Source organism: Salmo salar, chromosome ssa02 (assembly GCF_905237065.1).
Source record: "Salmo salar chromosome ssa02, Ssal_v3.1, whole genome shotgun sequence".
In the NCBI taxonomy this organism is placed as follows: Eukaryota; Metazoa; Chordata; class Actinopteri; order Salmoniformes; family Salmonidae; genus Salmo; species Salmo salar.
The window spans coordinates 75,636,811-75,648,261 of NC_059443.1; the positions used below are offsets into that span (position 1 = coordinate 75,636,811).

An 11,451-nucleotide genomic window follows, 5' to 3' on the forward strand; every position below is an offset into this window, starting at 1 on the left:
TATGCTGCAATAGTCTATGTGCCTCGGGGCTAGGGTCAGTCTGTTATATCTGGTGTATTTCTCCTGTCTTATCAGATTTCCTGTGTGAATTTAAGTATGCTCCCTCTAATTCTCTCCCCTCCCGGAGGACCTGAGCCCGAGGACCATGCCTCAGGACTACCTCGCATGATGACTCCTTGCTGTCCCCAGTCCACCTGGTCGTGCTGCTGCTCCAGTTTCAACTGTTCAACCTGTGGCAATGGAACCCTGACCTGTTCACCAGACGTGCTACTATGTCCCGGACCTGCTGTTTTATAAAGCCCTTTTTACATCATCAGATGTCACAAAGTGCTGTACATTATGCGGTATTGTGTGTAAATTGATGTGGGGAAAAAAACTATTTAATTCATTTTAGAATAAGGCTGTAATGTAACAAAATGTGGAAAAGTGAAGGGGTCTGAATAGTTTCTGAATGGAATAATGAAATTGTATGAATTGAAGTATCAAATAACGTTTTAATGAAAATATGTAATTCATTGTTATTTTAATATGTTGGTATAAAAGCAATAAGGCACACGAGGCAGTGCTGTATTCATGATACATCACTGCCTCTTGTGCCTTAGTGCTTTTAGAAAATGGTTACCAACATATGAAATACAGTATACAGCCTGGTATGGAAACTGCTCGGCATCTGACCGTAAGGCGCTACAGAGGGTAGTGCGTACGGCCCAGTACATCACTGGGGCCAAGCTTCCTGCCATCCAGGACCTATATAATAGGCAGTGTCAGAGGAAAGCCCATGAAATTGTCATAGACTCCTGCCACCCAATACATGTTTTCTCTGCTACCGCATGACAACCGGTACCGGAGCGTCAAGTCTAGGACCAAAAGGCTCCTTAACAGCTTCTACCCCCAAGCGATAAGACTACTGAACAATTCATCAAATGGCCACCGGACTATTACGTTGATGTACTAGGCCGTACGCACTACCCTCTGTAGCGCCATGCAGTCGGAGGCCGAGCAGTTGCCATACCAGGCAGTGATGCAACCAGTCAGGATGCTCTTGATGGTGCAGCTGTAGAACCTTTTGAAGATCTGAGGACCCATGCCAAATATTTTCAGTCTCCTGAGGAGGAATAGATTTTGGTGTGCTTGGACCATGTTAGTTTGTTGGTGATGTGGACACCAAGGAACTTGAAGCTCTCAACCTGCACCACTACAGCCCCGTCGATGAGAATGGGGGCGAGCTCGGTCCCCCTTTTCCTGTAGTCCACAATCATCTCCTTTGTCTTTATCACGTTGAGGGAGAGGTTGTTGTCCTGGCACCACACGGCCAGATCTCTGACCTCCTCCCTATAGGCTGTCTCGTCGTTGTCGGTGATCAGGCCTACCACTGTTTGTCATCGGCAAACTTAATGATGGTGTTGGAGTCATGCCTGGCCGTACAGTCATGAGTGAACAAGGAGTACAGGAGGGGACTGAGCACGCACCCCTGAGGGGCCCCCGTGTTGAGGATCAGCGTGGCAGATGTGTTGTTACCTACCCTTACCACCTGGGGGCGGCCCGTCAGGAAGTCCAGTATCCAGTTGCAGAGGGAGGTGTTTAGTCCCAGGGTCCTTAGATTAGTGATGAGCTTTGAGGGCACTATGGTGTTGAATGCTGAGCTGTAGTCAATGAATAGAATTCTCACATAGTTGTTCCTTTTGTCCAGGTGGGAAAGGGCAGTGTGGAGTGCAATAGAGATTGCATCATCTGTGGATCTGTTGGGGCGGTATGCAAATTGGAGTGGGTCTAGGGTTTCTGGAATAATGGTGTTGATGTGAGCCATGACCAGCCTTTCAAAGCACTTCATGGCTACAGATGTGAGTGCTACTAGTCGGTAGTCATTTAGGCAGGTTAACTTAGTGTTCTTGGGCACAGGGACTATGGTGGTCTGCTTGAAACATGTTGGTATTACAGACTCAGACAGGGAGAGGTTGAAAATGTCAGTGAAGACACTTGCCAGTTGGTTAGTGCATGCTCGCAGTACACGTCCTGGTAATCCCTCTGGCCCTGCGGCCTTGTGAATGTTGACCTGTTTAAAGGTCTTACTCACATCGGCTGCGGAGAGCGTGATCACACAGTTGTCCGGAACAGCTGATGCTCTTTTGAAAAATTGTCGAAAACATTTTCAAATAATTTGAAAAAAAAAAGAATACAGCAATATATATTCATAGTAACAAATAACTCAATGTTACTTCTATCATTTTGATCAGACGCACATATACACACATACTTGTACTACAATTTCAGCATCTTATGTTTTCTTACTTTGTGTTTTCTCATTTTGGACAGATTTGTAAAAGCTGTCCTGGATAAATGGTCGACTCATAATCACAAAAATATTACATGACCAAATCAAATTTTATTGGTCACATACACGTGTTTAGCAGATGTTATTGCGAGTGTAGAGAAATGCTTGTGAAAAATAGTTATTCCCAGCTGTATGTAATAACACATAACATTTTCTGGGCTAACAATGTAAGAAATAATACATTAAAAAAATACTGCAAAGTTTCCTAAGGACTGGAAGTGAGGCGGCCCTCTATGTTGGCGCCATCTTTAGACAGCAGACAGCAGTACATAAATAAATCAAATTCTCCTTACAATAACTACTTTGGTTTAACAAAACGGCATACAAAATCTCAATCAAATAGTTGGTGTTTTATTTTCTTACATTCATGCAAGGTACAAAGGGACAGAATAGAATATAATCGGTTAAATATTTTTCATGGGTTATTTTAAAAACACCATAAAAAAAAGCACCATGAAATGACCCATGTTTCACTACACAGACATGATAGTAATATTAAATACATTGAAACTGTAAGAACACATTTAGTTTGATCCCTAAGCATCTCATAAAAAAAGATTAACATAAAAAAATGAAAGGGCAATAGACCAACAATACTCAACGGGATATGACCATAAGATCATGGTTTCAACACAATTTTTTTTAAAGCATTTAAATGTTTCTTCCAAGAGAAACAAGTATTTGTACGAAACTCCTCCTCAATGAGGGAGCCTGCTCCTCATTGGTCGACACACACAACTAATCAACTAGATCACCACCACCTGAAAGGGGTGGGGCTAGCCCTTTAAATGACCTGCAGTCATTAGTTCTCTCTCAACCAAACAGCACAGATCACTCAACGGTGCCATTGCCTGTGAGCAGCAGCCAATGTATGTAGTTTGTACTGTTATGTAGATTGATATTGTGTCTGGTTTGATTGTTGTGCACTTCTCTTATTTGCTCATTGTTTAACACTAGCATGTGGAGTACTACATTTGGGTATGTTTGCCCTTTTATTTACCATGTGCCTCTGTTTTGCATCAACATTGTTTTTGTTTTGTTCCTTGACATCTCCATTTTGTTAACAGTTACACCGTCTGAACCCTACGAAGACCAAATATACACATCTATTCAATAGAAGGTCAAGGCTACCCTCTTTCTGTTCATGCAGACATACCCACTGTTACTGCCCAGCCATCCCGCCAAGACTTTAATCTATTTTACACTTCAGAACTATAACATCTATCTCTGTTGTTAACCAGATCTGTACTTATTTTAGGAGGCTTTCTGTTTTCCACCCCTCTCCTGTCCATTATGCTGTCTATTTTGATACCATTGGAAATTCTTGGCTAATGCTACTCCTGCTAGTCCCGCTACTCCCGTTCCTGCTATTATTACTACTCCTGCTGGTAGTCCCAATGCTAGTCCTGCAACTCCTACTGCTGACCCTGCTACTCCTGCCATACCTGCTAGTGCTACCAATGCTAGTCCATCTAACCCTGCTAGTGCTACCAATGCTACGCCTGCTACCCCTACTAGTACTCCCAATACTCCTTTTATTTCTTCCAATGCTGGTCCGACTGCTGCTCGCATTCCTTCTGTTGGTACTACCAATGCTGGTCCAGCTCTTCCTCTTGATCTCGCTAGTTTTGCTATTCCCAATGCTGGTCCGGTTGCTACTGTTGGTTCCACTGGGTCTGTTGGTCCCGCTACTCTCACTACTCCTGAGAGTATTAACAATGTAATGGCTGCTGCCAGAAGAGCTGCTGCTGTAGCACCCCAAGTTGTAGACCTGCTCTGTATCTTCTGGGCTGTGGTCTCACTCTGAGCATTCTGGTCCATCTTGTTGGTGTAGCTCCCCCTTTTATTCACCTCTACCATCTCTTCTATTTTCTCCAGCAGCTCTGTGATCTGACTGTGGTCCTCCCTATCCTCATTATTAAATGAGTGATATCTACCTCCACAGAATCATTGTGCCATCTAAACTGCTGTGAAATATATTTTCTCTAAACATTGTATTTTCAGCAGTTTTTAAGCTGGTGTACGAAACAAAGTAAAAGATGCAAAAACAAAACTCCAGACCGGGAAGCCTAGAAATAGAACATATCTCTTGCTTCCAATGAATGACAGATCTATAACTCAAATTTCTATGTGAATTTGGTGTGTTCTCCCAAAAAGTTACATATTGCACCTTTAAGACTTAATGCCCTTTTGATTATAAGCAGTGCACAACAAAGGCATAAAAATAATGTATCTTCCCCGACTGAATTTGCCAGATTGTGGAGTTAAGATAAATGTAAGCACCCTTATTATTATTAATATTGTTCTCACACATGTACAAGTGTGTATTGGCTTTAGTTTTTTGTTGCATATCTTACCCTGAGCGTGGGGGCAAGGGATGAGCTATTATTGATGGTGAGCCTGGAGCAACTAGGGCACATCAACAGATTTTTCACCTAGTCAGCACGGGGATTGGAACCAGTTACCTTTTTGTAACTGGCCCAATGCTCTGACCCACTAGCATACCTGCCACCTGACGTGTGTGTGAAAGGGAGCACTGCTCAATACTTACTGTCGAGAGGTAGTGAAATGCTAGCTCTCCTCTTCCTCTCCACTGTTGATATAAAAACAGAGCACTTTGTCAGAGTGAATTGTACTGACAACATACTCTAGTAGATTAAAATAAATTTTAGCACTTCTCCACAGCCCTGACACTTACCTGGACCAGACGATGATGCCATGTCTTTCTCCTGGTGGATGCTCTGAAATTACAAACATCTTTTACCATCCTATAGTATTCATATAGAAGATTTCTATTTTATTATTGGAGAGAAATCAGTATACCTATAAGTATACAAACAGACAATGATAACATATGCCTGGGGGTACAACACATGACAGATTATACAAAGACCTTCAAAGATCCACACATTGATTGTTTTAACAGCTTTCTTATTAGAATGTATAATGGTCTTAATGTACTGCTCGAATTCCGTCTAGAAAACAAAAGCGTTTATTCGTGAATTTACATGTATGAATATGAAATTTTGCCATTAGCACAATTAGAAACAATTTTACCTTATAAATCTATCTTTATGGTTAAGGAAACCGAGCAGCACATTCTCACATAAAAAGCAAAAGTAATCAAGAATATTAATAATTATAACTGAATATCTTTCCATAATTGTTTTACATGTAGACAATGCCAAAATAAATGTGAAACTGTTTCTGGATGCTCAACAAAGTACAATCAAGGTTAATGTCTTGTTTCTTCAGGTCATGATTCGCAGGGTAATACTTATGGAACATTCTGAAAGAGACCTCTTTGACCTTGTTAACAAGCAAGTATTTGTGTGGTAATAACCAGACTTTTTCCCAACAGATATTAGTGACCAATGTATTCCAGTAACTTGTGACAAGGAATGGATACAATATCCCTTTGAAATAAAGCACATATAGACCTATTGTTCTGAGGGAGCAAGGAGAAACATATTTTCCCTATTGGAGAGTCAACTGGATTAAGCGAGGGTAGGTCAAGAAGGTGAGGTCTGGCTACACCTCTAAATAACATGAGAGTTCCAGATGGAATTGCATCAAAGACTATGGCGAACTCTAGGTGTTGCAGGGGTATTGTAACGAGAAATTCCTCATAATTGAGTAACAATCCTTCTGCATTAAAATTGACTCACCAGCAGGATATGATTATTGAACCAGTTCTTAAAAAATAGACTTTCTATACAAAATGTCCTTATTGTTCCAAATGAAATACCTATGCGGGGAAAAATTGTTCATATTAATGACCACGTTAAGAATACTTGTCTGTGAAAAGGAGATAATTTTGCAGGAATCTTATCAATGTTATAGTTACAAAGTAACAAAATTGAGGCCACAAATGGGAGAAGATATGAAATTCCAAATTGAAGTAGGATTCTTAAAAAAATGTTTAGCCCAATTTATCTAAGTATTATTCAAAGTAGGAAAATCCAAAAAATTGAATCCACCATATTCATATGAGTTCATAATGACACATTTCCTAATATAATGTGTATGATTTTTCCAGATGTAGTTGAAAAGCACCTGGTCAACCGCTTTACCTATTATGTTGTCAAGATATAGGGACTGGGCTGCATAAGTAAGTCTGGAGATACCTTCAGCTTTAGAAAGCAATACTCGACCTTTCAAGGATAAATCCCTCTGCAACCAATGGTTTAATTTCTTTTTGGTATAAAATTTTATGAGCATCTTTCCTGTTGATCCTTAGATATGTTAATCCTAAGGTATGTTACTTTTTCCTTGACTGGAATATTGCATATAGAGGGTATCAGTCTTTAACAGCAAACAATTCACACTTAATTTTTAGGCAAAGACCAGATGCTTTGGAAAATATATTTATCACATCGACTGCTCTAGGAATCTGGTGAGCATCTTTCAAAAAGAGGGTTGTCATCTGCAAGTTGACTTATCTCTGTCTGCAATAGAGGTTCCTTTTATATTACTGGATTTAACAAAACTTGTAAGAAGTTGGGTTGCAAGCAGGAAGAGGTAAGGCAAAATTGGGCAACCTTGCCTAATTCCTCTTATCAAATCTAGGAGAAGTGCCATGCTTTAATTTAATTGAACTGTTCCCATTCATATAACGTTTTAATAGTACTACAAAATAATTCCCCAAAACCAAATTTCTCAAGGGAGAGAAATAGAAACTCATGTTCCACTGTATCGAAGGCTTTATAATAGAAGATTTCCACATTAAGTTCCTTTAACAATGTGTTCCACGTCACACCCATCTCTTCTACACACTGAATGAAGGGGATCCACTGAAGTAACAACCTGCCCAGTAGATGGCAATATGTATCGTAGGCCTACGCAAACGGTAAGTAGTGACATCACGGATTGTGTAATCTTGATTTATTTTTGTACGCTGCAGTACAGCATGAACAAGATATGCAACTGTCTCAATATGATCCTAAATTACAAAGTAGTATTGTTAAATTGAAATAATGCGCACAGATGCTCTTTTTTATGGTACGCTGCAGTAGCCTAAGGTTACCGCGGGAGCAGATGACAAATCTGAACGTTACCTCTGTCTTCAATTGGACAAAGTGGCTGTAGGATCTTCTATCCACCCGACTCCGGAGCGAAATGAATTCTCACAAAGTCGATTTTCTGTCAACCTATGCATTGAGTCTGAATACAGGTGACATGGGAGGATCATATTTATTTCCGGTTGACTTTTGTTTCCTGTATAACGTTAACCCGTAATGGAATCTCATACATGTTTGATCATGGTGTATCTAACGCCACACCCATTTAATAATGGTACAATAAAATATTTTATATTGCATGCAAGGCACAATAGACAAATGAAATGTAATCTGTTATTTTAAAAACACCATGAAATGACCCCTGTTTCACAACACAAACATGATAGTAACATTCACATTGTAACTGTAATACGGTTTTTGGGGTCCCGTTTAAAAAATGAAGATAAAGAGGATAGCCTAAGTTTAAAAAGTACACGTTCCTTCCATAAAGGTATATTGATGTTTGTTTTTATAATTTGAACACATACATTAGTCTTATTTTAACTAGAGAAACAAACATACAATTCTGACAACGATATAGTCTCATGTAGTTTAATTGTTGTTAACCAGATCTGTACTACCCTTTTAGAGGCTCTCTCTTTTCCACCCAGCTCTTGTTGATTTCGGTGTACATTCTTTTTTAAATCTTTGCAAATGCTACTCCTGCAACTGCTGCTACTCCTACTATTCCTGCTGGTATTCCCAAAGCTAATAGTGATACTCCTGCTGCTGTTACTCCTGCTAGTACACCTTCTGTTACTGTAACGACTGTCGTCTAATGGGGACCAAGACGCAGCGTGTTGAGTGCTCATAATTCACTTTTATTGAAACACTTAATGCAAAACAAGAAACCGATGGAAACAGTTCCGTAAGGTACATACAGACTATACGGAAGACAAACACAAGAGAAAATAAACCCACTTAAATATGGCATCCAATTAGAAGCAACAACAACCAGCTTCCTCTAATTGGAGGTCGTTCCCAAAACTCACATAGATATAGAAAAACTAGACAAACCACATAGAAATAGAAAACAAAGAACATAACCCAAAAACCCTGAAACACACTAAACAGACCCTGCCACGCCCTGACCAACTACAATAACAAAACAACCCATTTTACTGGTCAGGACGTGACAGTTACACCTCCTGCTTTTCTTCCTCCAGCACTTTATCCTCCTGCTGCTGCTCCTTCTGCGGCTGCACCTTTTCCTCCTGCTGATGCACCTACTCCACCTCCTCCTCCTGTTACTCCTCCACCTCCTCCTGTTTCAGTAGTGTCCCAAGCTGTACTCTTCATCCTCTGGACATCCTCACATTGTGTAGTCACAGACTCAGAAGAGAACTCTTCTATAAACACCTCTTTGGTGTTTATATTACTTATTCTTCATCTAATGCATTACAACCACTTCTCCACTGATACAGCTTCTGCTACTACGTCTTACTGACTGACTGGGAATACCACTGGGATTATCTATAGACAATGTCTTTCAGTCCTGAGAAGATGTGTTCTGGGTCCAGGAAACTGGCCCACAGCAGGACACTGGTAACACGGGCATGCTTAGTACCACGGTTTAATAATACGTCTACCGTTATCAAGTTTATAGAGGTGGTAAAATAATTAGGGAAAGGAGCTATGAAAGGAAGAAAGAGAGCTAGGATTATGCAAAGAGTTGACGTGCATGTGGTCGGGATTCTCCACGGCCAGTAGTATTGATTTCAGTGACAGGCCAGTTGTAGTGATAGACAATCTGCTGTGGGTCTGCAGCTGGATGCATGTTGTTCAGATGGGTATCTCTTCTACACACTGAATGACAGTTGAGGGGAATCAAATGTAGTAACACAACCTGCCCAGTAGATGTACTGTAGGCCTACACAAACTCAAAGCAGTGACATCACGGATTGTGTAATCTCGATTTTTTTTTTATTATGTTGCCTTACAGCATGAACACAAGATATACAACTGTCTCAATTAATATAATCCAAAATGACAAAATATTATTATTGTTAGAAGTTGAAATAATGGCACAGATGCTCTTTTTTATGGAACACTGCAGTAGCCTAGGATTACTGCAGGGGACAAATCTAAGCATTATGTCAGTTTGCCTTCAAATTGACAAAGTGGCTACAGGATCTTCTATCCAATCGACTCCGGAGCTAAATGAATCCCCACAACGTCCATTTTTCTGTCAACCTATGCGTTGAGTCTGAGTCTGGGATATGGGAGGTTCACATTTGTTTCCTCTATAACCCGTAATGGAATCTCATACCTGTTTGATCATGGTGCAAAGGGGGTGCATCTAACGCCGCACCCATTTACTAATGGTACACAACATGTCAATAAAATATTGATTTTATACTTATATTGCATGCAAGGCACAATAGACAAATTCAATTTAATCAGTGATATATCCTTAATTGGTTATTTTAAAAACACCATGAAATTACCCATGTTTCACTACACAAACATGATAGAAACATTTATTCACATTGCAACTTTAAGAATATGTTTTTTTGGGTCCCTAAACGTTCCATGAAAAAAATGACGATAAATAAGAGGGATAGACTGATTTTTAAAAGTACATAAGTTCCTTCCATTAAGGTATATTGATGTAAGTTTGTTTTATAATTTGAACACATACATTTTACATTAGTCTTAACTAGTGAAACGAACACAATTCTGAAAATGATATACTCTCATGTAGTTTAATTGTTACTGTTAATCAGATCTGTACTACCTCTTTCGAGGCTTTCCCTGTTGTCGATTTCGGTGTACGTTTTTTGAAAAATCTCTGCAAATGCTACTCCTGCAAATGCTGCTACTCCTGCTCCTGCTATTCCTGCTGGTATTCCCAAAGCTAGTACCGCTACTCCTACTGCTGCTCCTCCTGCTACTCCTCCTAGTACTGCTGCTAGTACACCTTCTGTTACTCCTGCTCCTCCTGCTGCTGCTCCTCCTGCTGCCGTTTCTGTAGTGTCCCAAGCTGTACTCTTCATCCTCTGGACATCCTCACATTGTGTAATCACAGACTCAGAAGAGAACTCTTCTATAAACACCTCTTTGGTGTTTCCTGTTGCACTCATCCCTGCTCCAGTCTTCCCCAGCTGAATGATCCCCAGACCAGATACTGAAAAAGACCGTTGCAGACAACAAGCTATAAAATACATGTATTTTCCTTGGTTATCATCCCTGTATGTAGTGGAGGTGAGTCAGACTCAAGCTCTTCTGATGAGGTACTACCAGAGGCATAAAATACGTGTCACCCTCAGCTTGAGACAGAATGTCTTCTTGGCCTAATGGTTAAGGTGTTGGTTTTCTATGCGGGAGACCAGGGTTTAGATCTTTCTGGTGACATGGATGTCAAATGAGGAGGGCACCACTAAATATATGTAGAGGGGACCGATCAATACTTACTGTCAGGGGACCGATCAATACTTACAGTCAGGGGACCGATCAATACTTACAGTCAGGGGACCGATCAATACTTACAGTCAGGGGACCAATCAATACTTACAGTCAGGGGACCGATCAATACTTACAGTCAGGGGACCAATCAATACTTACAGTCAGGGGACCAATCAATACTTACAGTCAGGGGACCGATCAATACTTACAGTCAGGGGACCGATCAATACTTACAGTCAGGGGACCGATCAATACTTACAGTCAGGGGACCGATCAATACTTACAGTCAGGGGACCGATCAATACTTACAGTCAGGGGACCGATCAATACTTACAGTCAGGGGACCGATCAATACTTACAGTCAGGGGACCAATCAATACTTACAGTCAGGGGACCAATCAATACTTACAGTCAGGGGACCAAACAATACTTACAGTCAGGGGACCAATCAATACTTACAGTCAGGGGACCGATCAATACTTACAGTCAGGGGACCGATCAATACTTACAGTCAGGGGACCAATCAATACTTACAGTCAGGGGACCAATCAATACTTACAGTCAGGGGACCAATCAATACTTACAGTCAGGGGACCAATCAATACTTACAGTCAGGGGACCAAACAATACTTACAGTCAGGGGAATGGGTCATT

At 40.6% G+C, this 11,451-nt stretch overlaps 1 long non-coding RNA gene across 1 annotated transcript; it reads right to left on the reverse strand.

Moving 5' to 3' along the window:
* Positions 1-2,663: 2,663 nt before the first annotated feature.
* LOC106593960 (uncharacterized) lies at positions 2,664-7,624 on the reverse strand. Its single transcript, XR_006762547.1, has 3 exons — positions 7,390-7,624; positions 5,031-5,073; positions 2,664-4,925 (listed from the first exon to the last, which is right to left on the reverse strand). It is a non-coding gene; the product is annotated as an uncharacterized lncRNA (long non-coding RNA).
* Between the last annotated feature and the right edge of the window lie 3,827 nt (positions 7,625-11,451).